Source organism: Mus caroli, chromosome 14 (assembly GCF_900094665.2).
Source record: "Mus caroli chromosome 14, CAROLI_EIJ_v1.1, whole genome shotgun sequence".
In the NCBI taxonomy this organism is placed as follows: domain Eukaryota; kingdom Metazoa; phylum Chordata; class Mammalia; order Rodentia; family Muridae; genus Mus; species Mus caroli.
Genome location: NC_034583.1, coordinates 30949355 through 30973447, shown reverse-complemented (window position 1 = coordinate 30973447; position 24093 = coordinate 30949355). Strand labels below are relative to the sequence as shown.

General features: G+C 36.5%; 1 protein-coding gene and 1 long non-coding RNA gene across 6 annotated transcripts in view; one reads left to right on the top strand and one right to left on the bottom strand.

The window, feature by feature from the left end:
• The window catches only part of Nrg3 (neuregulin 3), a 1097250-nt gene that overhangs the window by 579920 nt on the left and 493237 nt on the right, over positions 1-24093 (top strand). The window lies entirely within an intron of this gene.
• On the bottom strand, positions 10440-24054 carry LOC110308899. The gene is made up of 4 exons (XR_002379631.2): positions 23999-24054; positions 16425-16556; positions 10585-10669; positions 10440-10498 (listed from the first exon to the last, which is right to left on the bottom strand). It is a non-coding gene; the product is annotated as an uncharacterized LOC110308899 (long non-coding RNA).

The following is a 24093-nucleotide window of genomic DNA, read 5'->3' as shown; positions in this document are numbered from 1 at the left end:
AAGTACAGTAGTGACATCTAATTGTAACTGAAGGATTTGCCTAGAAGAGCATTCAGACTGCTGTCCCTCCAGTAATGCCTGGGCACTGGCACTGTTAGGAGACCCCATTACCTTTTCTGACTTTAATAATGATAGTAGGGTGGGAAGGATGTTGGATTTTGCTGCAGTTACCTGAGTATGGGTTTCTTTCTTGGAGCCCCTGAGTAAGCCTTGTTAATGAATATACTGACCATTTAGTCTTATTGTGAAGATTTCAGTGGGGAATGGATGAACCTTATTTAAACGTTTATTGTGATGAAATATCAACTGGGCTTCAGAAGACTGAATTATAGACATAGCACACAGCTAAACATGGCAGAGGTGAGATCTAGATCTCAACCATCTGGATCTAAAACCAAGCATATGCACAGGCTAGATTAACCACAGACTCTATGAGCTGATTCATTTGACAACATAGATTGGAACGTAAAGTAGAATGCTTTATTCTAAGAGATGCCAGTGAGCTTGATTGTTGACAGCTTCTGGGTAATATCTTGAGGCAAATTTGCCTCCTGTTCTTTCAACTAAAATCTTTTAATCAAATAAAATCATAATGCTCATTATGTGTACTGTGCCACTTAGATTTTTACTGGTTACAAAGTGGTATGCTGTCTGTTGAATCTTTATTCACAGATACCCAAGTCTTGAATTAAGTGTGATAGAGTGCCATTCTCTGGATGAAGTAACTGAGGCTCAGTGGGTCCCCATAACTGATCAAGGAACCTTTTGAAACATCAGACTATAAAGGTGTAGTTTCACAGGGTCCCTCTAAAGTGAATTCTCAGCAGAAGCAAAAATAGCATGACTCCAGCTTGGGAAATATTCTACACTGAGACTGATATGCACCTCCAAGTCATGTGGTTCAGGTTTTCTTTTTTCCACTTTGCAATTTTTGACACTAAGTGATAATTATAGAGCTGAGAGGCACCCAGCACATTTGCAGGAACTAATTGAGTCAGTGGAGAAAAGGCTGATTGTGCAGTAGACTATAAACTACCAATTAAAAGAGAAGGAAATCACATGCACAGGGTGTCTTAGATATTTATATCACAGTGGCAACATTCCCTATCTCTATTGAGATCATCAGCATGTCAACAGGCCTGGCCACTTGATTCTCAGCTGCAAGTCTGGGTCCAGCCAAGACAACTGCAAGTGCCAGAAAGTTGACTTTGTCCCACCTGACTAGATATGGGGAGGATAAGAAACATAAATTCAATGCACAATGAGAGAAATCAGGAGCAGATCCATGTATCAATTAACTGCCAGTGCAAAAAGAAACTCCTAAGACACTAAGAAAACTAACTTTGGTACAGTGCATGGTGTTAACAGACAATGCACATTTTGAAAGTAAGACTATTACTTACAGCTTCCAGAGAGTCGGCGCCTGGCTTAACATTCCAGAGATACTGCAGCTAAATGTTCCAGGATATAACTACAGGACTTTGGCATCTACTTCATCTCTAGATCTTCCTATGCATATAGAGTAAGAGAACTGTGGTAGGAAGTGTCCTGAGGTAAGACTAAATTGCATCTACACGGTGATGGAAGTACCGCAATGGATGTGATGCCATCACCATTAGGCAAAATCAAAAGTTAGGGATCACTACTTGATTCTGAATGTACCTAGTCTGAAGGCTTTCCAAAGAGGCTGTTTTTCACTGTGCCTCATTTACATAGAGCAATTTCCCAGGTCCTCACATCTATGTTTAAACTGAGATCCCTACCTGCATTGACCTCAGCTCTTCTTACCTTTTCTTCCTGGCAGGTACCTGACTTTTCTGTGTAGTAGTACGTTGTTGTGTTTCATTTTCTGATAACTTCCTCTAATATAGGATACCCCCCAAAACCATGTTGCTATTCCTATCTCTGTCTGTACTTCGAAACAATTATACCTTTTGTAGTTCATTTTCTTCTGTAATCATAAGATTCTAGAAAGATAGCTCACTTGGGATTCTTTACTGAAGATAATATGTACTGTGAGAGGTACTTGGGTACAGGATGCTGGAAACACATTCTAACCTTTTTCTTCCATTCTCTGGTGGGCGGTTCATGACAAATCAACCTCAATAATGACTTTCCATTAAAAGGTAAATGTTCTGATTTAAACTCAGCAGACATAGATTGAGCGAAACAGAAAATAACTGCACTTGGAGAGTTAGTGCCGAGAAATACACTTTCCTCTAAGAGGACTCAGGCAGGCAGTTAAGGCCAGGAAACTGGGGGAAAGGAGGTAAAGAGGCAGAAAACTCTCAGAGTTCTCAGGAAGAAAGGGCATAAATAGTGCCTGCCAGGAAAATGTGGGCAGCAAATTAGAGAAGAGAGACCTGGTTGTTAAGTACTTGAATCTGAAGAAGACAGATGATGTTCTCAGGAAGACCAGTTTGTTCTTTTATTTAGAATCTGCTCCAAGATATCTTTGGAGATCTAGGTTTTGCTATCAGAGGATCTAGAGAGACCTCTTTCTTTGAAAGTGTCATAAGCACAGTGAGGAGGCAAGGGCAGGGGAAGAGATAGGATGCTGCTGACCTCCTGGACCTGTTATCCTGGCAATACTTGGAAAAATAGGCCAGAAGGATAGGAACCTATAATGAGCTGCTGAGGGGAGAGTGCTGGCAAATCCGCACACCAGTTCTTCAGAGCATGAGTCAAAACAAGGAAGTGAGCATACCTGCATTGTATATGTATCATCCCCCAGACAGACATGCATTTGCATGAATGCATTTGCTCTTGTCTGCACTGAGAGTGAAGCAGGCTGGGGGTCTTTCTGACCTGTGAAATATATCTTCTTATTCTATTTTCTACGAACCGAGAAATTCATAATGAAGTTCAGAGTCTCATGGCTCTGAAGGAAAAATGACACCAGATAAGATACTTCTTCACATACTAAAACAAGTTGAAACCTAGCAGGGATGAAGGGACAGTTGTGGCTATGAAAAATGAGGATATGTTCTATCCACAAATAAGGATGTCAGGAGGGGTTCTGCTTTCAGACTTCTTTGTGACAAAGCATTCCTTCTAAAGGACTCCAGAGTCTATAGTTGCTAACCATGAAGACAGGGACAGTGGACCACTCTTAGTGAGCCATGCAGATTGATGACTCTGACTGAGAAAATGCATTTTTAATACCAGAGCACATTGGATCAGGTACTACTTTGGGTTTTGGATCATATTGAAAGAAGGAACTTAACATCTATCATAAGTCTGTTTGAATGTCTTTCATCATTGGCAGAGACAGATACTTGGGAATTCACTGTATCCTGATATTGAAGAAAATGGTAAGATGAATTCCAGGAGTTCATCTCAAAAACACATACACATGTATGTGTTTTGAATATTTTCATCATCCTAATCATCATAACTATAGTGTGATCATATAAATCTTCAAGAAAATGGAGAGCATAATGTATATACTATTACCTCCATGCTATACTACTATACCTCCATGTTACTATGGGAATCATGTAAGAAGCTCAGAATCACATGTGAAGTACTAGGCTATTGTCTTTACATACATGAGAAGTCTGGGTTAAAAATGGTTATGTGAACAGATGTACAGCAAACATAGCTGGTTAGTACTAGAGTGAGAATTACCCTTGCTTTCTAGAACAGAGGCTTAGCTTTCTTCTACAGTATTAAGTTTATGGCCAAGAAAGAGAAATTTAAAATGACATATCTTGTCATTTGCAGAGGAATATGTGAGGCTTTGGTAGTGGACTTTATAACTATGTGATATTCCATAAAATAACCATGAATTACCATGGATGAACGTGGAAGGCCTTCAGACCAGGCACTGCTGAGACCCTGAAGTACTGAAAGGCAGAGTGAGGTTACACATGAGAAACCATCAGTGTTACTTAGACCTGATTTATTGTGAAAAATATTCATCCTCTGCCCTCCATCACCCCATTTAAAAATCTCAGCATTGAGTCAGAAATGTCTGTGTATGTGTGGGCATTGTCCAGAAAACAAGTGACACAGAAAGACCTGACAGATTGTTTTTGGAACAAACAATTATGCAAGGAAGGTGCTGAAACATATCCAGGAATAGAATGAACTGTGGGGTTTGAAGTGCTGGGGAAATGCCTTGCAGAATATCAGCAGGTGCCTCAGACTTGTGGCATCTAATTGACTCTTCAGCATAGCTAAGGGGAGTAGATATTATGATCCCATTATCTCATTGAAAGTGCAAGGGCATGGGCAAGAATGAAGAGAGGAGAAATGAGAAAGGAGATGGGCTTAAAGGAGGATGGGAGGGAGAATGAGATGAGAGGGGGGGGAGGCATAGCACAGATGCATGTGTCAGAGAGTACAAGTTAGTTCTTACACTTCCTATTAGAAGATCACATCACTGAGCAGTACCAGTGTGGTTTCTCCCTGGTTTATTTTGTCCTTCTGGTGGAAAAAAATAAATAACAGGCCTCAACTGATGATGTTTTCACTTCAAGCTTTGAATGCCAAAGAATGCAACATAGGACCAGCTAAATGTTTTTATCCCATTCCACTAAGGAAATTGTGCCAAGCCTTGACCTCATTTTGTAGTTCTGCCCTTTCAGACTTGACCAGAAATGCACTAGAGTCAGGGAACCAACATGCATGTCCTGCTTTTAGCTCAGTTAAGGCTCCTCCCTCTGGCTTCTCTGAAACTTGCCTTTGAGATGTAAAACTTCAATTCCATTGTGCTGTCAAGACACATAATTAAAAATATGCCTCAGGCTTTCTGACCCCCTTTTAAATGGTTCTTCAGTAATTATTAGAGTTAATTGATTATTAATATTCATGGTAAAAATATCACCCAGTGAAAAATCAGGGAGATTAGTGGGGCCTGTTGAGTATTTTAAGTCAGTTGCACTTGAAAGAGAGCTCTAGTTTTGTTGCTTTATAACCTGGGTAGATTTGAGAAGTGGCAGAGCCATCCCAGGTTTGGATTTCCTCCTCTCACAAGAAAGTACAAGGATAATATGAAATGGGATTTGCAAATCATAAGTATTCAAAAAAAAAACATCCTTATTTAATAACGTTGGCTATGGAGAGAGATGGAGTGCAGGATTCAGTAGTACTTTGATGAGATGACTAAGCTTTTACATCCCTGGAAGAAAGGGCATCAGCAGCAGATGAACACCTAGTGATACTTCACACCTACAGCATAAAACCTCAAGGCAGTTGCCAATGTTGTCTAGTCCCAACTGGGTGGAATAGCCCTGTGCCACACTGCTAAAACTCAGGGTCTTCTGGTCACACTCATGACTTCGGCTTTGAAATCTTTTGCCCTTTATCTCCTAGCAGTGGGCATGCTTGAATATCCTGTAACCCCACCCTCTGGTGGGTTTCTGTCTTGCCCAATCTCTCAGGACCACAATCTTTAGGTCTTGATTCCTTAAATCCTCACAACTAGAAGAGTTGATAGAGATTCTAGCCTCTATGGTGTACAAGGATGCTGACTTTTGACATTCTGCCCAGACTTGATGAAAACCCTCTTGGTATCTGATTGCTTCTGAACCACCTATTATTTAGAAAATATCCTGAAGGCATTTCTCAATGTCTGCCCACTGGAGAAGTTCAAATACAGTATTCCCTGTAAGATACATTATCTACATAGGTGTTTTTTGTTATTGATACACCTCGTCTCTCCCCCACAGACATGCGGATGCCTTAATTTTAGAGGAAACTCAAATTCACATTATTCTATTAACAATGGAAGATTGCATGTTTCTTAAAGTTTGGATCAAAATTACAGTTGATTCCTTCTGTAGATTATCACCAAATGGTTACCCCTCTGCCTAGTGAGGGGTTGCACCTGTGCCAATGAAGATTCAAAAAGCAAAAGCAAATGTGAATCCTGGAGATAGAATCAAATTACAGTGATAACAACAACAATAATTGTTTGTATTATTGTCTTTATTCTTATAACAATTTACAAGAATAAAGACAATAATAACAATTATAGTCTTTTCAAGACTATAAGAGAAATCATTGTAAAAAGACTCAGAAAAAAGGGAAACAGATATTTAGGAGTCAATAATGGAGCTTTAAAACAATGTGTTCCATATATCTTTAGTCCAGATATGAGATGTGTACTAGTCATATATCAGCCCAGTTACAATGTAGAACTACAAGAAGGAAAGCTCATAAAATAAGTTTGTCAAATGGTGAGATTCAGTTTCTAGAAAAGCAGCCTCTGACAGATATAAGTGATAATGAGGAGCCAAATTACTGATGATTCTAGAAGTTTGGTCTGTTTTTTTTGTTTTTGTTTTTGTTTTGTTTTGTTTTGTTTTGTTTTCTCTCCCAATATCTATCGTGCTCCCAGAAAGAAGACTTGGACTCAAAATATATTTACAAATATCTGAGCCATATAGATGGGCTCTTCTCTGCCTAGATCATAAATTAACCGTTTATTCTAATCTACATTTTGTCATATGACTGGTTATCTATGCTCTGGTATCATGTGTTTGTCTTGTCATATCTCCTTGGGTGAATCTCCTGTCTCTATCCCAGAATACTTTTTAATTGAATATTTTATTTATTTACATTTAAAATGTTATCCCCTTTTCCGGTTTTCCCTTCACAAACCCCCTATCCCATCCCCCCTCCTTCTGCTTCTATGAGGATGCTCTCCCACCCACACACCCATTTCCCCCTCACTGCCCTGGCATTCCCCTACACTAGGGCATTGAGCCTTCACAGGACCAAAGGCCTCTCCTCTCATTGATGCCAGATAAAGCTATCTTCTGTTACATATGCAGCTGGAGCCATGGGTCCCTCCATGTGTACTCTTTGGTTGGTGGTTTAGTCCCTGGGAGCTCTTTGGGGGGGTGAGTGGGGGGTTGATATTGTTGTTCTTCATGTGGGGTTGCAAACCCCTTCAGCTCCTTCATCCATTCTCTCAGTCCTCCATTGGCATTCCTGTGCTCAGTACAACAGTTGACAGTGAACATCCGTATCTGTATTTGTCAGGCTCTGGCATAGCCTTTCAGGAGACATCTATATCAGACTCCTGTCAGCAAGCACTTCTTGGCATCCACAATAGTGTCTGGGTTTGGTATCTGTACTCCCTCTTTTTCAACCCTTTCCTATATACACCATAGTCTTTTTAATTGTCAGGTTATGCATCCATACAATACATGAGATATTCTCTCTATAGATGATTGGAGAAAATGTTAGAAAGAAAGGCATATATAGAGTAGGAAAGAAAAGAGAACAGACAGAGGAGTGAGACCTTACCAAGGAGGCTCTTTAGTTCCATATATCTTTAACGATCTCCATTTGAAGATACTTTCCCTTTAAGTGTCCTTGCCCAAACAAGTCCAAACAATGTACATTGTTACTCTACAGATTCATTTCAGAGGACCATTGACTCTTTGGGGGACACATTCATTGCTTTTTTTTTAAGAGTATCTTGTATGGAAAGATAAAAGCCAGGCTATTTTTCCTTCTCTGCCCACCTGCCCCTATCATCTCAGATAATAGGAATTAATTAACATCCTGCAGACTTCTACTTTAAAAGCATGCTCTTCAAACCTTGAGAGACTCATACACTTAGTGAATGTTTTGTTGTTGTTGTTGTTTTGTTTTTATAGTTTGTTGTGGTTTGATTCTTTTACTTTTATTGTTGAAAATGGCAAGGCAGCTTCTAGATTCTCAATAGAAGTAAGACTGCTTCACTGACTACAGAATCTTCACTGAAGAGAGGGGTGGGATGCAGACATTATAAGGAATGGCATTCATTTTTCTTTTTGGTTTGATGTACAGCATCTGCTGCAATTTTCAAAAGCAGATGACTAACATAACAATACAGCAATTTCAACAAAAATCATTGTGGGCTTTTTATGAACACACCCAACTGTTGACATACATTCTAAGTCAATGCAGTGACTGTACAGCCAGGAAAATATTGATGTTGTTCACAGTATAACACTGTATGGTGCCTGTCTACCTAGAATTGTTGTCTATACCATTCATTTATCAAGCTACAAGCATACCCTAATTTGGAGGCATTGCACTATATTTTCCTGGATAGAGAAAGGAGCTTCTGGCTTCCCTTGAAGAGTTCATGCCACTAATTATTATGAGAAGCAGAAGATAAATAGATGCTTATGTATGAACAAACTGAGGATGTATTCTAAGAAATCAAATTTAGTGAAAAAAAAGTATTGAATTATTACACTCACTAGTCCTCAGTTGAACAATGTGTGGATACATTCAGGAGTACAGAGGGATAACCTGAGGGGACAGGTCATCTTAGATTTGCACTCTGTATGAAAATGAAAATTGAATAAATAAAAGTGAACATGTATATATATATATATATATATATACATGTNTGTGTGTGTATATATATATGTGTATATATATATATATATGAACTTTTAGACCATTTCTGGAAAGTAATTAATGCTTGGAGGTTCCCAGTGACCTCCAAGTTGAACTAATTTAGAGAACTTATCCCCATTGAGATAGATGTCCTACACTCAAAATCAGAGAAAGGAAAAGGACACAGGAAGGGAATGATCTCTGAAGTTGGGAAACATGACGACCTCTAAGGTTGTCAGATGGTTTCTCATGGGAAACTTGGCTGGCCATCCACAGAATGATACACAAAAATACAAGAAAATAAACAAATATCCCCCAAGGTCTAAAGAAGATCATAACCCCACGCTTTCAGAGCCTACAAACAGGTAAGGAAAGAGCTCATAGAAGGAGGGAAATAATGAAGATGTCAGCAGACTTACACTAAACAGAGGGCAGAAAAAGTGAATGTAAAATCAGCAGTTATATCTATGAGCAGATCAAATTGGCAAACCTCTATGTAGAATAATTAAGAATCAAAAGACTCAAACAACTAAGTTCAGACTTGAAAGGATAACATCACCGTCTGGCTTGTTGAAATAGGGTCATATGACAATATTATGGGGAAGAATTAACAACTTGAAAAATATATTTAAAAATGTTTAGTTCCCAGAATATTCAACCTACCAAGACTGGATGAAAAATATACAAAACATATATAGGTATGTGAGATTGAATCAACAATAAGGACTACCTATCCAAAAATAAAATCCTAAGACAGCAGCCATCACTTGAGCCAGGCAAATAGAAAGTACAAAGACCACCGTGGTTGCTTTGAAAAATTAAGGGAAAATAAAGACAGAAAGCAAAAGGAAAACCCAGGAAACAGAAGATTTCATGAACCTTTTTGTTGCTGAAAAAATTTTGTTACTGATGCAGTTTTTGCATATTCTATATTTTTGGTTTAAGATTGACAGGTTGAATGCTCTGGGTATTTGCCAATTTCACGTCAGTGCTGCTGGTGGGAATATAATGTGAGGCTTCACATAGGTGAAACTGTGGATATTCTTCAGAAAACCAATCATACCATACTGCAGTAATTTCCTTGATATGTGTTAAGGCAGCTGTTGAACAAACTCATAAGTCTGAATCAAAATCTCTTGGCCATTTTTATTAGATAGTTTCCCTATTTGAATTCAAAGTGTGAAGTCCTTAGACTGTGTTTGCAAGAACTGACCTTCATGTATAGGACGCTGAGGAAACTTCATGGGTTTGAGCAGGTAAGAGACAAGACTAGAAATTGCCTTAAGGGATACAGATTGGCATTAAAATTGAAGATGCTGATGAGAGGCAGAGAGTCAACTTAGAGTGTACTGAGAGCAATGGAGAACAAGGCCTACACTGAGATGTGGGTTCAGAAATGAAGTGTATGGCCTCTGAATGCTTAAACAAAGTCTGATCAATTAGAATGCTCTACGAATGAGCTCAAAGAGACCAAAGCCTAATGAGGCTTCTAGTAACTCTGGAGCAACAGAAACTACAGTGAGGCCAAGAATTCAATGAAGTAAGAGATGGGAAGAAAAGAGCTAGTGTGAAGTTACTGAAATTCATGTTCTGATATTGACAGTGAAATGCAGGAATCTAAAGCATACATCTTAAAGATTTCATTTTAGTGTCAAGGTCACAATGTAAACCCTAATCACTCAATACCCTCTGTCCTCCCAAAGACATTTAAGTATGTTAAATGGATTATATTGAGTGGTTTTAAGACTGCAAGATAGCCTCCATCCATTTGAGGTAAGTCCTGGCTTGATCTGTCCTAACCCAGGCTTGAAGTCCTTGTGAATCATCACGTTGTTATAGGAGCCTTTCTGTATCATCCCAGGATAAACTTGGAAATAATTAAATACAATAGAAAAGAACCATCTAATCACTTTTAGTATTCTTTTATTTCAAGAATAATTGATTAGGCGAGGTGGATTACATCTCAATATGCAGACAGGCTTCTTTTGTTATTACTTTCGACTTTTTATCTGCTTTTTCAATTACCTTGCCTGTTTTGAAAGCGCAGTTCAGTTCTCTGTTTCTTTTCTTTGTTGATGCAAGACAATGAATAGCAGCTCATCACATACAGTTGAAGGGTATCCACCATCCACTTAATATTCTGAGATAGCTGGCATTTTTTTAGAGAAGTGAGGCTTTGAAATTAATATAAGGTAATATAATGGAGTAAAAAAAAAAAAAAAAAGCTAAACCAACCTGATTTTCATATTTGTTCCAGCACTTAAGAAGTTTATGAGTTTAGATTCAAATGCAATCATGTGTCACTTTCTTCATCTGAAACCTAGGAATAGAAATATTTGTAATTCAGGGTTATTGTGGAGCTTGGAATGTAAAGAAATATGTGTATGAACATATGAATATGCCAAAATATGTGCATAGATAAAAATACACATAGACACACACATATACAAAAACACACATAATAAATAGAAAAACATAAAACTAAATGGAAAGTCTGACATTAAAAATGGAAAGATGGTGATTTTTCTAATTCTATTCTACCCCAAGAAGAATGCCTAATCTTTCTACAATTAAACTGTTTTAAAAAGTAAAAGAAACTAAATATATTGTTATATTACATCATTTTTTTTATGAATAGTTAGAAATAAGCAAGTGTGTAGGGATAAAATTTAGGTTAGAATTTGGAAAGGAGTAAGATGTGTAGCAAATGCATGTTCATGAGCACATGGTGCATTTATTTCGTTATTTAGTTTTATCTATTTATTTATTTATTTATTTATTTATTTATTTATTTATTTATTTATTTTGGAAGTCATATAACACACTAACCTCTCTGCTAAAAATCAGAGAGGCTTGAAGTCCTCCTGAACACGCTTGATAGTGCATTTTATGTAATGTAAACTATATTACAGTAGTGTTATAAAAATCATATTATTATATTGCAATATAGCATATATTGCATGTTTCTTTACCTTTAAATATTTGTGCATATATGTTATTATTCACAATGGCTTATAATATTTTTCAGTCTCTTATAATACATGCTGGCCTCTTCTCACATTCAATTGCTTCTTTTGAACTCGACACACCTTTGCTTAGCTCTGACCCACATGTCTTCCTATTCTTCAAGTAGCCATGACATAGAACATGCTGTCTCTTGAGACAAGAGAAAAGGGAAACCTGAAGTAAATCCATTAGTGTTGAATGAGTCTGTATGGACAGAGAACATTTCCTAGTTGTTCACATAGGCTTTCAGCTGACATGTAACTAAATGGGGAAGCCTGGAGCCAATGGAGAAATAGATGCACTGCTAACATGGAATTAAGCATTTTTTTTTCCTGCCAACAAGAATATCTAGCCCACTGAAAAAAAATCAAGTAGGGCAGAAGGAAGAGGTAAACGTGTATCTTTACCAGCATCTCTGATCCTATATGGTACCCTTTGCTACATATCCTAAATAGCTTTTACTGTCAATATGATACAATCTAGAATTAACTAGAAATAGAATTTTAACAGAAGATATTTTCTAGGTCAGATTAGCCTGTGGATATTTTTTTGAGCTACAGTTTTAATTAACTGATGGAGAAGATATCAGCCTACTATGGGCAGCACAGTTCCCTAGACAGATAATCCTAAACTGTATAAGAAATCTAAATGGGTATGAGTGAGCTTAACAGCAAGCAGCATCCTTCCTGGTTCTTTCAGTGCACGTTGGCTATGAAGGGAATTTCTTGATCAGAGATAATTCTGTGTGGAGTAACAAATGGGCCTGTCTTCCCTGTGAAAGAACGTAACTTGGGATTTTAAGCCAACTACACCTCTTCCTCCCCATGTTACTTTCAGTTTGTGAATTTTATTTTATTTATTTTTTTGCTTCTACATTTTATTTATTTATTTATTTATTTTAATACTATTTATTAGGTATTTTCCTCATTTACATTTCCAATGCTATCCCAAAAGTCCCCATACCCTCCCNCCCACTCCCCTACCCACCCACTCCCACTTTTTGGCCCTGGCATTCCTCTGTACTGGGGCATATAAAGTTTGCAAGTCCAATGGGCCTCTCTTTCCAGTGATGGCNGACTAGGCCATCTTTTGATACATATGCAGCTAGAGTCAAGAGCTCCGGAGTACTGGTTAGTTCATAATGTTGTTCCACCTATAGGGTTGCAGATCCCTTTAGCTCCTTGGGTACTTTCTCTAGCTCCTCCATTGGGAGCCCTGTGATCCATCCAATAGCTGACTGTGAGCATCTACTTTTGTGTTTGTTAGGCCATGGCATAGTCTCACAAGAGACAGCTATATCTGGGTCCTTTCAGCAAAATCTTGCTAGTGTATGCAATGGAGTCAGTGTTTGGAAGTTGATTATGGGATGGATCCCTGGATATGGCATGCTCTAGATGGTCCATCTTATCACAGCAAAAGAAACTCAACTAAGTCACCATCCAAGTGATTAACTCATCTTCCTCCCTCCTAGGAAGATGCACGATAAGCTCTGCTCTCCTTACTATGAAGCATTTCCCAGAAGGTCCTGATGCCACCCCACACTACACCTTCTGTTCGCTGTTCGGTACACATCATAATTATGATTGTTTTTCTAGGGGTTCTCTGTGTATTTAGTGGAATTAGGTCTTCAAACTTCTTACATACATGGGGTTTTATTGTTGTTACTATTTTGCAGTTTGTTTTCTGAAGCTATCAATTGCTAAATTTAAAGACATTTTCTCAAGTGGTACTACTATAAGATTCTTCAATTCTGAACATCTTCGCAATTTCTCTGCCAAGTTCTACATTTTTGTCTCTCTTCCATATTTTCTGGGTGATCTATACAATCCTGTGTCTTCAGTTTTCACTTCTACAAAGTCTAATTTCAAATATTGTTCAAAATTCACAGGAACATTAAAGTAAGGGTCAAGTGGTTACTTAATTAAAGTAATTATAATCATTTTGCATATTAACACTGCTAATCCTTTCTGGAGCAAGATGGGAACAGAAATCTCTTTCTGAGAATTTTAAGAGTAAGCTTAAGTTTCATAAATTTCATCAACGTTACTCTGTGCAGTTCAAAGTAGTTTGCAAATTGTAAAGCAAAGCCCTAGGCTGGAAACCTGGCATTATGCTCAGGATTATATCTTGGCTTAAGGCCCGTATCTAGTGCTTTGTTCTCCATTTTAAAATCAAATATATAAAGAGGAAATATCCTGAGTTTGTTTGTAAAAAAAAACTCAGATGTGCCTCGTGGATAAAAAATCAGTAGGTTGAACTATACAGCACAGTCTTGTTATTCTATGACTTCTCCTAGGGGGATGTGAATAAAGGCCTGTTCACCTAGACAGGGCAACAACAACAAGCTAAAGCATAGATCCCAACCAGGGCTGGCTTTAGAGAAACTAATCTATTAGTCATGAGTACAGAAGAGTTTCTTTTAAGAGAGGATCTCGCCTCCCCAGCAGTGGTTCATACATTGGGGAAGACCCATGAACTCTCTAAGAATCTTGATTTTTTTTAGCTATGTATGATTCTTAAACTTGGAGTCTCCTGAGGACCTAGGAGCCCTCATTCTTTCTTCAGGAGTATATGTTTCAACTCAGAGGAAGGGACTGCAGAATGTTTGAGACAACAACAATGCAAAAGGTCACATTTTTATGTAAACATAGTGCCTTTAAGCAATAAGCATATTTAGCAGGGATGTAGGATGATGCTCCCTTGCTCTGGTATCCTGGGTCACAGTTCTTATTTCCTAGAGTCTGATATCACTGCTGATCCTATGAACATCTCTGAATTTCCAGTATTAGCTGGAAATTTCCACTATATCCTCGGTACAGAATGAAAGCTGTGGCTGTCCTTTTTCCTATTTATTAAGGTTTAGGCAAGGCCATGAGGAACTTTTGATACAGCAATGCAAATTAGGAGACTTGATTATTCATATTGACCTGAATTTGAATATATGGGGCTAGTTTCATTTTGTTAGGCAATAATTTTATTGTTGTTGATGTTGACTTTTCTAAGGTACTATCATTTGGAGATTATGACAATGTTGATGATGAGACACCTGTAATGTTATATCAAGTTAGTAAAGACTGAAAGGTACTTTACAAAATCAGTTCATTGTCTAATTTGTGTGATGTTCTAGGTTTGACCCCAACATGTAAAACAATAAAACAAAACAATGTAAAAACAAACAAAGAAACACAAAATAGTAAGGAAACCCTAGCGGGAGAACAAATCATTGCACAGAGCCATCAGCCACATCAGTGTGCACAGTTCCTAAGGGCTAGACTTGTGTAATAAATTCCCTAAATAATTTAACAAATAAATTCAATTCAAATAAATACCTAAAATTTAAGTCTCTGTCCACAAATCCTTACACATGGCAGGAAAGTATATTGGTGTCTTGGACTCCATATATAGCCTAAAAACTATGCTATTTAGAAGCCACAGTGGTGCAGAACTGGACTTTAAAATGTAGATGCAGTGACGGAAGGCACTTACAAGTTTGGCTTCAACCATGGTACACAGGCTAATATGATCTCTCCAGCAGTGGGAGAAAATTTATTGTGGCTTTTTCAATGTCCTGTGCCATGAGTCCAAACTCAGCAAACAGCTTAATGGTCATTTTAATCTCATGAACTTTTTTACTCAGAACAAGTAAACTTGACCCTCTCCTGAGAACCCTTGCTACCTCATAAACTACTGTAAGGGTGACATGCCTGTGGCAAACAGGCAGATAACACTAGAATTAGTGAAATTTATGCTCTTTGTTTGCAGAACTATCTTTAAAATTATAAAAATTATAAAAATTAAATTAAAGGGCAGATTGGAAAGGATTAAGTACTAAATTATTAATGAGTGATTAATTAATATTGATAAAATTCTGAGTAAATATATCCCAGATAGTGACCATCTGTGTGGTGCTATGAATATAGGCAGGTGATATAATTGCGCTCATTAATATAAAGTACAAGGCAATTGGGTTATAACTATACTGCAAATTCTAACACTGACTAAGGAAAGATAGGAACTAATCAGCTGTAATGAATCTGCATGTATCCTAAAAACAGATCAGACTGTGTTGGGGCCTAGACTTGGGGACAGTTGAAAACTCACATGTAGAATGTAGCTTCTCCTCAGTTTTTCTGTAAAAGTAAAAGCCTATAAAGTATTATTTTTAGAAAGTTCTAAATGGGATTTCTTTTGTTTTTGGAATAAAATTGAAAGTGTTTACTCCCCCAAAGAAATATGCAAATAAATACATTAGCATAGTCACTCTGGAAAACAATAAATGTTCCTCTAAAAATAAAATAAGCCAAAATCAATCATATGAGCCATCATATCTCTTCTTGTCATATGTAAAGGAACACTGATATCAAAGAAATGGTTGTATTTTCATGGTCTCTACAATGTTGAACACAATAGCCAAGATACAGAAATAAACTAGGTATATTTTATTAAGTAAGTGAATTGAGAAAGTAAAATATTTATGTACAAATAAAGTCATTCATTAAAATGAAGATAATCTGTAATTTGTGGAAACAAAATTACAGATGGGAGAAAAAAAAAGACAGAAAGTTGTTCTCAGAAAGTTGCTCTCATAGAGAAAATAATTACTAGCCACTAAAGTTATAGCAGACATAATGGAAGGGAGAGCTGAGACAGGTTAGTCAATATGTAAGGTAAAATGCTTAAACACTAAACCATCTCGGGTCATCAGGCTTGGTAACAACTGGCTCTTCTGGCTAAACAGCTCCCTTTATTAATAAGTGAGATCTTTAACAACCTAAGAGCCTTCTATAATGAATGGAACACCACAGTGAAAGAGACAACTTTTCAATGATAGAAAATATTTGCAAACTATTTATCTATTTAAGAGTTAATGTTTATAGTACATAAATCATTCAAGTGAACTGTATAGTAAAGTCCTCCTCCTCCTCCTCCTCCTCCTCCTACTACTAAAGTATTGATCAAAAGTAAGCAAAAGGTCCAAATTTTTATTTTTCAAAAGAGGACAAAAATTGACCAAAAAGTAAATGAGAAAAATGTTCATTATCATTGTTTATCAAACAAATACAACTTACCACAATGAGATTTTCATTTTGCCTTAGCAAGCTGCCCACTGCCAGACAAAGCACACTGTTGGGATGCTAAGCAATGACAGCACGTGCCACATTTGGGCTCCCTCTTCATTGCTAGTGGAGATTTCCTGGAGTCTCAATATATGGAAAGAGACAACACCGTTTGCTCAGTCATAGTGAGTGACTCCTGGTCTCTGCAGCCCTTAAGCATCCTGCTGGGTATGGTTGTGTTGTGTTGTGTTGTGTTGTGCACTTGCATGCCTTATTATACTGAGGTGCAACCAGTGCTCACTAGTCTAGAAACAGTCACAAAGCCTCCTTCTCTATGAAGACTGCTAGGAAATTAATTAATATATGCATTAGATTTTAATTTGCTGCTTACAGATACCATCTGGAAATGTAATTTTAGTTTAGACATTTAATCTCCTGTGCTTGAGAATTTAAAAACATTAAAATGTGTATTCGCATCTGTGAACATACACACAGGGCCATGATAAGGGCATATTTTGTTTATAATGCAAGCAGTGCAATAGTATGCAGCAGGGTCACATTCCTATCTGGAGTGAGAGTTTGGATACTTAGTTACAATCCACATGTCTATTGCTTATTTTAGATTTATGAGAAGAACCTATAGACCACAGTGGTAGAGCTGAGTTTTAGTCATTCTAAGATAAGTCGTAATCCAGACTTTCTAACCTTGTATCTTGGTTAAGTAGTTTAAACCACTTGATCTATAGTTTTATTATTTGTACAGTGGAGATCATTACAATTTTACCAAACGCTTTGCTTGGAAGTTTGAGTGAGGTAAGGTATGTAATGAAATTTGCTGAGACTCCAGCCAGAGAAGAACATCAGTGCACTGTTCAGCCATCATCAGAGAGGCTTCCTCCAGTAGCAGATGGGAACTCATACAGAGACCCACAGCCAGAACACACAAACACAAACACAAACACACACACACACACACACACACACACACACACACACACACACTCCTCAGACACTGAGCCAAAAATGGCATGCCTCCCTCTCCTCAGGGTTTAGGGAAACCCACAGACAAGGAGGCATAAAGAGCATAAAATACAGATGGAAGACTCCAAGGAAACAAAGTCTTCCCAGTCACCAGGATCAGCACACATAAGAACGCATGGAGATTGAGGCAGTACGCACAGGGCCTGCATACATATGTACCAGCAGGAGTCCTAGAGATGAATAGACACAAGTCTGCATCACTAACTCAAAAGCTATCTCCAACTGACAAACACCTGCAAGCAAAAATGTAGTTGTCTTCAATGGAGTCTCCCTGGAGGAACAAACTACTCTTAAGGGTAGGCTGCATATCCAACAGTAGATGACCAACAGAAAAGAAAATCAGTGGTGTCTTTATCTCATATGGCATGTCAGGGCTTTACATTTTTAAAAAAATCTTATTTTTTATTTTAAGTTAATATTATATGTAATTTATATAATTTGTTCTCTCCTGTCCTTCTGTAACTCTTTTATGTTTATTTATTAAGGCTTCTAGGTGAGCATTTTTTGGGTTCCCGGGTGAGTGAATAAGTGACTCTCTGTGTCAATATGTAATTTGTGTGCTATTGTGTGCTATTTATGTGCTTTGTGTGGTATTCTCTGTGTCTGTATGTAATTTGTTTGCTTTATCTTGGACTTTTTTTCTACTGTTCGTTTTGTCCTGTTCCATTATGTTAGATTTTATATTTTATTTTATGTTATTTTATCTGTATCACTTTGAAGCCTGTTTGTTTTCTAATGAGAAAGAGAAAAGTGATGAACCTGGGTAGGAATGGAGGTAGGTATGATCTGGGAGAAATAGAGAGGAGGAATCAGAAATGGGTAAACATTATATGAGAGGGAAAAAAATCTTCTTTCAATAAAAGGAGGGAAGCTTTCTAACACCAAACACCAATCAGTTTCTTATTTTATTTTTTGTGTTCTAAACAAAGAAAACAGAAATCAGCTGAGTGTCTAGAACACAGCAACAATTAGTATTTTACTATTGTTCTAATCAACATTTTTAAATAGTAGCACTAAATATTCCTATTATTTTCATTAGTAAATTGATACCACCTTATCCTTAAAGCAATCCATCCTGACCAGGCGTTGGTGGTGCATGCCTTTAATCTCAGCACTTGGGAAGCAGAGGCAGGCAGATTTCTGAGTTTGAGGCCAGTCTGGTCTACAGAGTGAGTTCCAGAACAGCCAGGGCTATACAGAGACACCCTGTCTCAAAAAAAATGAATAAATAAATAAATAATAATAATAAATAATCCATCCTGAAGATCACTACTAAGTGCCCTGTGTTATGTCCAATTGTTTTGCTTCTGATCATGGTGGCCCCTGCTCAGTGTTAGAGACTGTAAGACTTAACAGTGGTTTTCTTATGGATTCTCTTTACTGTACCAAAGAGTGTATTATGAAGAGCTTTCCAGAAGAAAGCTGTGTTCCTGACAGGATTACAGAGTCAGCAGCAGGTACAACTGGCTGACAGAATGGATTGCATTTTCATCCATATTTGGGATCCCCAGACAGTGACCTGTGACTTGCACTGGTTTCTATATCTAATATCCAGGCCTAATAGTTATAACAATTTTCCAAGAATGCTTTCCATTGCTTTTTACTTAAAGGCTAGTAACCTAAAGTTGAGGAATGATATCTGCTTAGATGCTTATACAATCAGAATGATATCATAGGATAGGCATATTAGGATGAGAACAGCTTCATGCCAGCTTTCACAGTGTATCTTGCATGTAGTCACTACAGTTAGATTATTTTAACAGTGCTGTGTATTTTTCCAATGTGACCTCAGTATGGGAACACAGAAAATTTTATATATACAATGAGGCACAGAAACCTGCTTTATCCAAATACTCTTATGAGCCCTAAAATACACCAATGGAATTCAAAGATGGGCATTTTTTTTTAGGAAAATTGGGGAAAGAGTATATCTTTAAATGAATTGCCTGTTTATAATTTATAAGACACCCTTATCCAAATTGGTAATTATGCATGTTTGAATAATTCAAGAAACAAGATGTCAATAGCTTTTAGCATCATGTATCAAGAGAGCTTCATTTTTGAATATTAATTTAACTAATTTAGGATATTAGACCATTTAGTATGTAAGCACAAATGCAAATGGGTAAATTCTTAAAGGGTAATTTAATAAGAAATTGAGAGATGTAGCTTTTCTTTAAAATTATCCTAAATTCTCACAAGGAATATAACTACTATTTTGTAACTTCCAAAGGGCAGTGCAGGAAATTTCTCTGTACTGAATCAACACTGGTTTCTTTGGTTTGCATTGTGCTTTTCTCCTTACTTTGCAAAAAAGTTTATAGGATAAAAACAATAGTTATAATTTGCATTTTTAAATGTACCTTTTGTTTCCAGTGCTGTGGAATGAACTGAGAGCCTTGGTTTTGCTAAGTGGATGCAGTGTCACTAACTAAAGCTCAAACCCCAGCTCTTTAATTTGTAAGATATCTGAGGTAGCTGCATCCGGAAGACAAGTGACATGACATTAATTTAAAGAATATCCTTACAGCAACAGAAATAATTAGTGAAGTGAAATTGGAATAAGAAATTGCATATAAATCATATAGCTGATAAGGGGCTAATATCTAAAGCAAACTAGTAGACATTTCTTCAAAGAAGACATAAAAATGGTCAACAGTTGTGCAGTGATGTACTACCTTAAAATTGTTAGGAAGAGAGAACTTATTATGAAGTACAGTCACCTCCCATCAGTTAGGATGGCCACTAGGAAACAAGCAAATCAGTAAAGACGGCAAAAAGAGAGTTAGAAAGGCAAAACAGAAAAACATCTATTGTCTAAGATATGGAGAAATAGGATTCTAGTGTCCTTAATGGAAGGGTACAGAATGTCACAGCCTTTGTGAAAATTAGCATGATGGACAAATCATCAAGCATTCAAAGAATCCAGATCTTTTTTTCACAGTGGGATTTCTACACTCTATCTTTATTGCATTGATCATTATATTACATTGATTCTTATAGCCAAGATGTAAAAATGAATTATCTCCACTGGTAGATGATGAATAGTGAGATGTATATATGTAAGTGCACACACACACACACATACACATACACACAGAGAGAGAGAGAGGTGATATATTTTTCAGCCATCAAAGTGTAGGAAACTTAAGCAAATGTATTATGAATGAAACTTGAGGATGTACTAAGTGAAAAACAGCACATTATTTATCTTATGTTAAGCCTTTAAAGTAATCACACTCAGAGAAGTAGAAAGAGAATACTGGTTGCCTGGGGCTGGAGAAAAGAGAAATCAATATATGGAATTTCAGTTGTACAAAATGAAAAGTTTCTAGAGATCTTCAGTACATTGTAATTGACAATAATGAACTGTTCGTCTAAGACTTTAAGAGGACTGAGTTTGTGCTGTGTGTTTTACCTCCTGTATGAGTTTTGAAGAACTTTTTAATAATAACAGAAATAATACAAGTATCTTTAATTTCACTTGTATAAAACTTATCTAGACAAACACAGGTAAACAAATGTAAGTCAGTACAAAAGGCAAAAGCCAAGGTCATTATCATTCTGAAAATGTGTTACCATGTTTAATGTAAATGCTTTAGGAAATGGGTGGGTAGGTTCAAAGTCATCAGCAGCTGATTCATGTTTATTTTGAATGGAGTATTTTAGTCTAGTACATTCCCATTCGTTGTCTTATTTTATGCTATGATATAAAATTAAGTGGCACTCTTTTCTCATTAGACATGAACAGATGTGGAGTCAGAGATGTTCAATAACTTTCTATCCTAATCATCAGATACAGCATTCACAAGCATGATTCAGATACTACAAGCCTATCATGCAGTCAAAAGCAAACACTGTGATCCTGAAGAGAGAGAGTAATGTATGTTACCAATTATTCTTGACTCCCCTCTCTGGCTTAAACATATCAAATATTCATTGCTTATTTGACTCTTCATCTACAAAATCATTTTTTTAGCTTCATATCCAGCCTTGAGTGTTTAGGAATCACTACAACTACTTTTATTATGCACAGTCTAACAAAACAAAAGCAAATTATACTTTTCTTTATTTTAATTGTTTATGCTCCTGTATAAAAGAAGAGAAAAAGAGGGGTTTAGATGACCTAATAGGTAATGATGCTCTGCTTCAGGCCTATTGATCTTAGTTCCATCACTGCAAGCAAGATGGTAGAAGCAGGAGCCAACTTCCACGAGTTTTCCTTACCTCTATAAACACTAAGCCTACAAGCAAACAAACATATGTGCATGAACATTTATGCACACATACATAACTACACACATTAAATAAATGTATAAACATATATTAAAAAGATAAGAAACAGATCAACTATATAGCCATGACTTATCTTGCCCTATGAAATCCTTTTGACATCTTATGAACACCTTGCTGGATGGATTTCAAAATTCATTATGTCAACCTGCCAGTGAAATTTCAATGTGTTGTGGTCCATAAGCTGATTACAGGCTCTGTAAGCTCAAAGTAACTAATGTCCATGGTATGGATATGATATTCATTCAACAGAAAATCCTCCAGATTTCATGTGTGACACTAACACTGTATTGATTATACTCTATATGCACCAAATCTAATCCAAGACTCTTGAAGATAAGAAAAGAGTCATTTGAAAGTTTGTAAATTCAGTTAAAATTGTGTAGGGAGAGTGGAAAGACTGGCTATAAACCTATATTTTGATTTAACTGTTTGTTTCATGAGATTGATCCCTGGATTATTTCAAGGGCGGTAGTAGAAAAAAATTACGATATCATCGTAGTAAGTTGACCACCAAGTCACAACGTTCAATACCATCCAGCTCTTTGATCTATACAGGATCCTGACATATTGTACATAAACATATATACATATATATACACACACACACACATATATATATACACATATATATGTATATATGTGTATGCATATATATACATGTATATATATATGTGTACATATATACATATATGTTTATGTATAATATGTTTGTTTGTGTGCATATATATATATATATATATATATATATATATATCAGACACAACCTAATAGATTGTGTTTGTATATTTTATACTCACACTTGACTCAGTGTTCTTTTGTTTGTTGTTGCTCTAGGAGCCATGATAGGCTGCATACACATACACACACACACACACACACACACAAACACACAAATACACACACAGACATACAGACTCATAGAAAAAGAGACACACAGTGACACAGAAATTCAGAGACAGAATCCAACAGAGTTTGAGATATAGAGACAGAGAGACCAGGGTATCAGATAAAGAACATAAGCCTAGGCATGTGCTGGGGTTTGTGTGATTAAAGTGTGTGATGTCAATATACTTGTAAAATCATTCAAAACATAAACTTATTACAAAGTGAGAAACCTACAGTATAATTTCTGGAAAGAGAGTTTGTGAAATATATATGCATATATATTTTAGAAAGAAAGATAGATAGAGATAGATAGCATTGGTTTATATATATATATATATATATATATATATATATAGCATTGTTATATTTATATATAGCATTGTTTATATATATGTATATATATGTGCATATATATGTATATGTATGTGTATATATATATATATATATATATATATATATATATATCACTGTTCACTGCAGTGACACTTAAATCATTAATAGTGTTGGGCATCCACATTGGAGTTTGATTTCCTCACAGTTATATCAGCAGAAGGGAGTTTTCCCTTCTAATAACCCTGTGAGTCCACCATCCTATATGAAGACTATTGTTGAGGTGTTATTAGATGGACTCTGACTGTCCTCCCTATAGCATACATTGAGAACTACAGAGGACACAGGACTATCTGAAGGCCACAACAATCATGTGACAAAGCTCAGCATGATTTCTCTCAAAGTCCAATGAAAATTTAAATAAAGAGATAACCTTTATTATATTGTAATGTATTAAAAATTATTTTAATTTTACAACTGACACAAAACTGTTCCTGTTTTTGTTTCTTTCCTTGAATTACAGTAAATGCAAAGTGATCACTGTTTTTTAATGGTAAATAAATATACTCTCTGCTGCATGGTTTATAAGAGATTATTTATGTAGTTTAATATAGACCTATCCCTCAGAGGGGAAGTTGCCTGGGGATGACACATTCTATGGATAGATTGAAAGAACAGCTATATGTTTCTTGGTAATAAATTTATGAGAAATCTCAGGAATGAATGATTTGTACAATAGTTTATATTTATTTATTGTGTTATGAAAGGCTTCATTTGATATAAACTTAAACATTTAAAAACATTATCTGATTAAAGAGTCCATGACATTAGTTTTATCTTGATCTGTGACATTTTTGAAAGAGGATTTAAATATGGTTATCTTCTGGTCTAAGTCCCTAGTATGCACACCTCTCAACCACCAATAAACATGACTATTATTTCCTCATATCCAGGCTCTGCTCTAAGCTTCTGTTTAAAATACCTCAGTAACCTCCCACAGCATACGAAAAATCTGTAGAGTAAATGTCACTTACAAATGAAATGCCTGAGGTGAAAAAAGGCTCCTGGGAGCAGAGCTTCTCCTTCACTAGGTACAACATCTGCCTAACATGAAGGAGGCCCTGTGCTA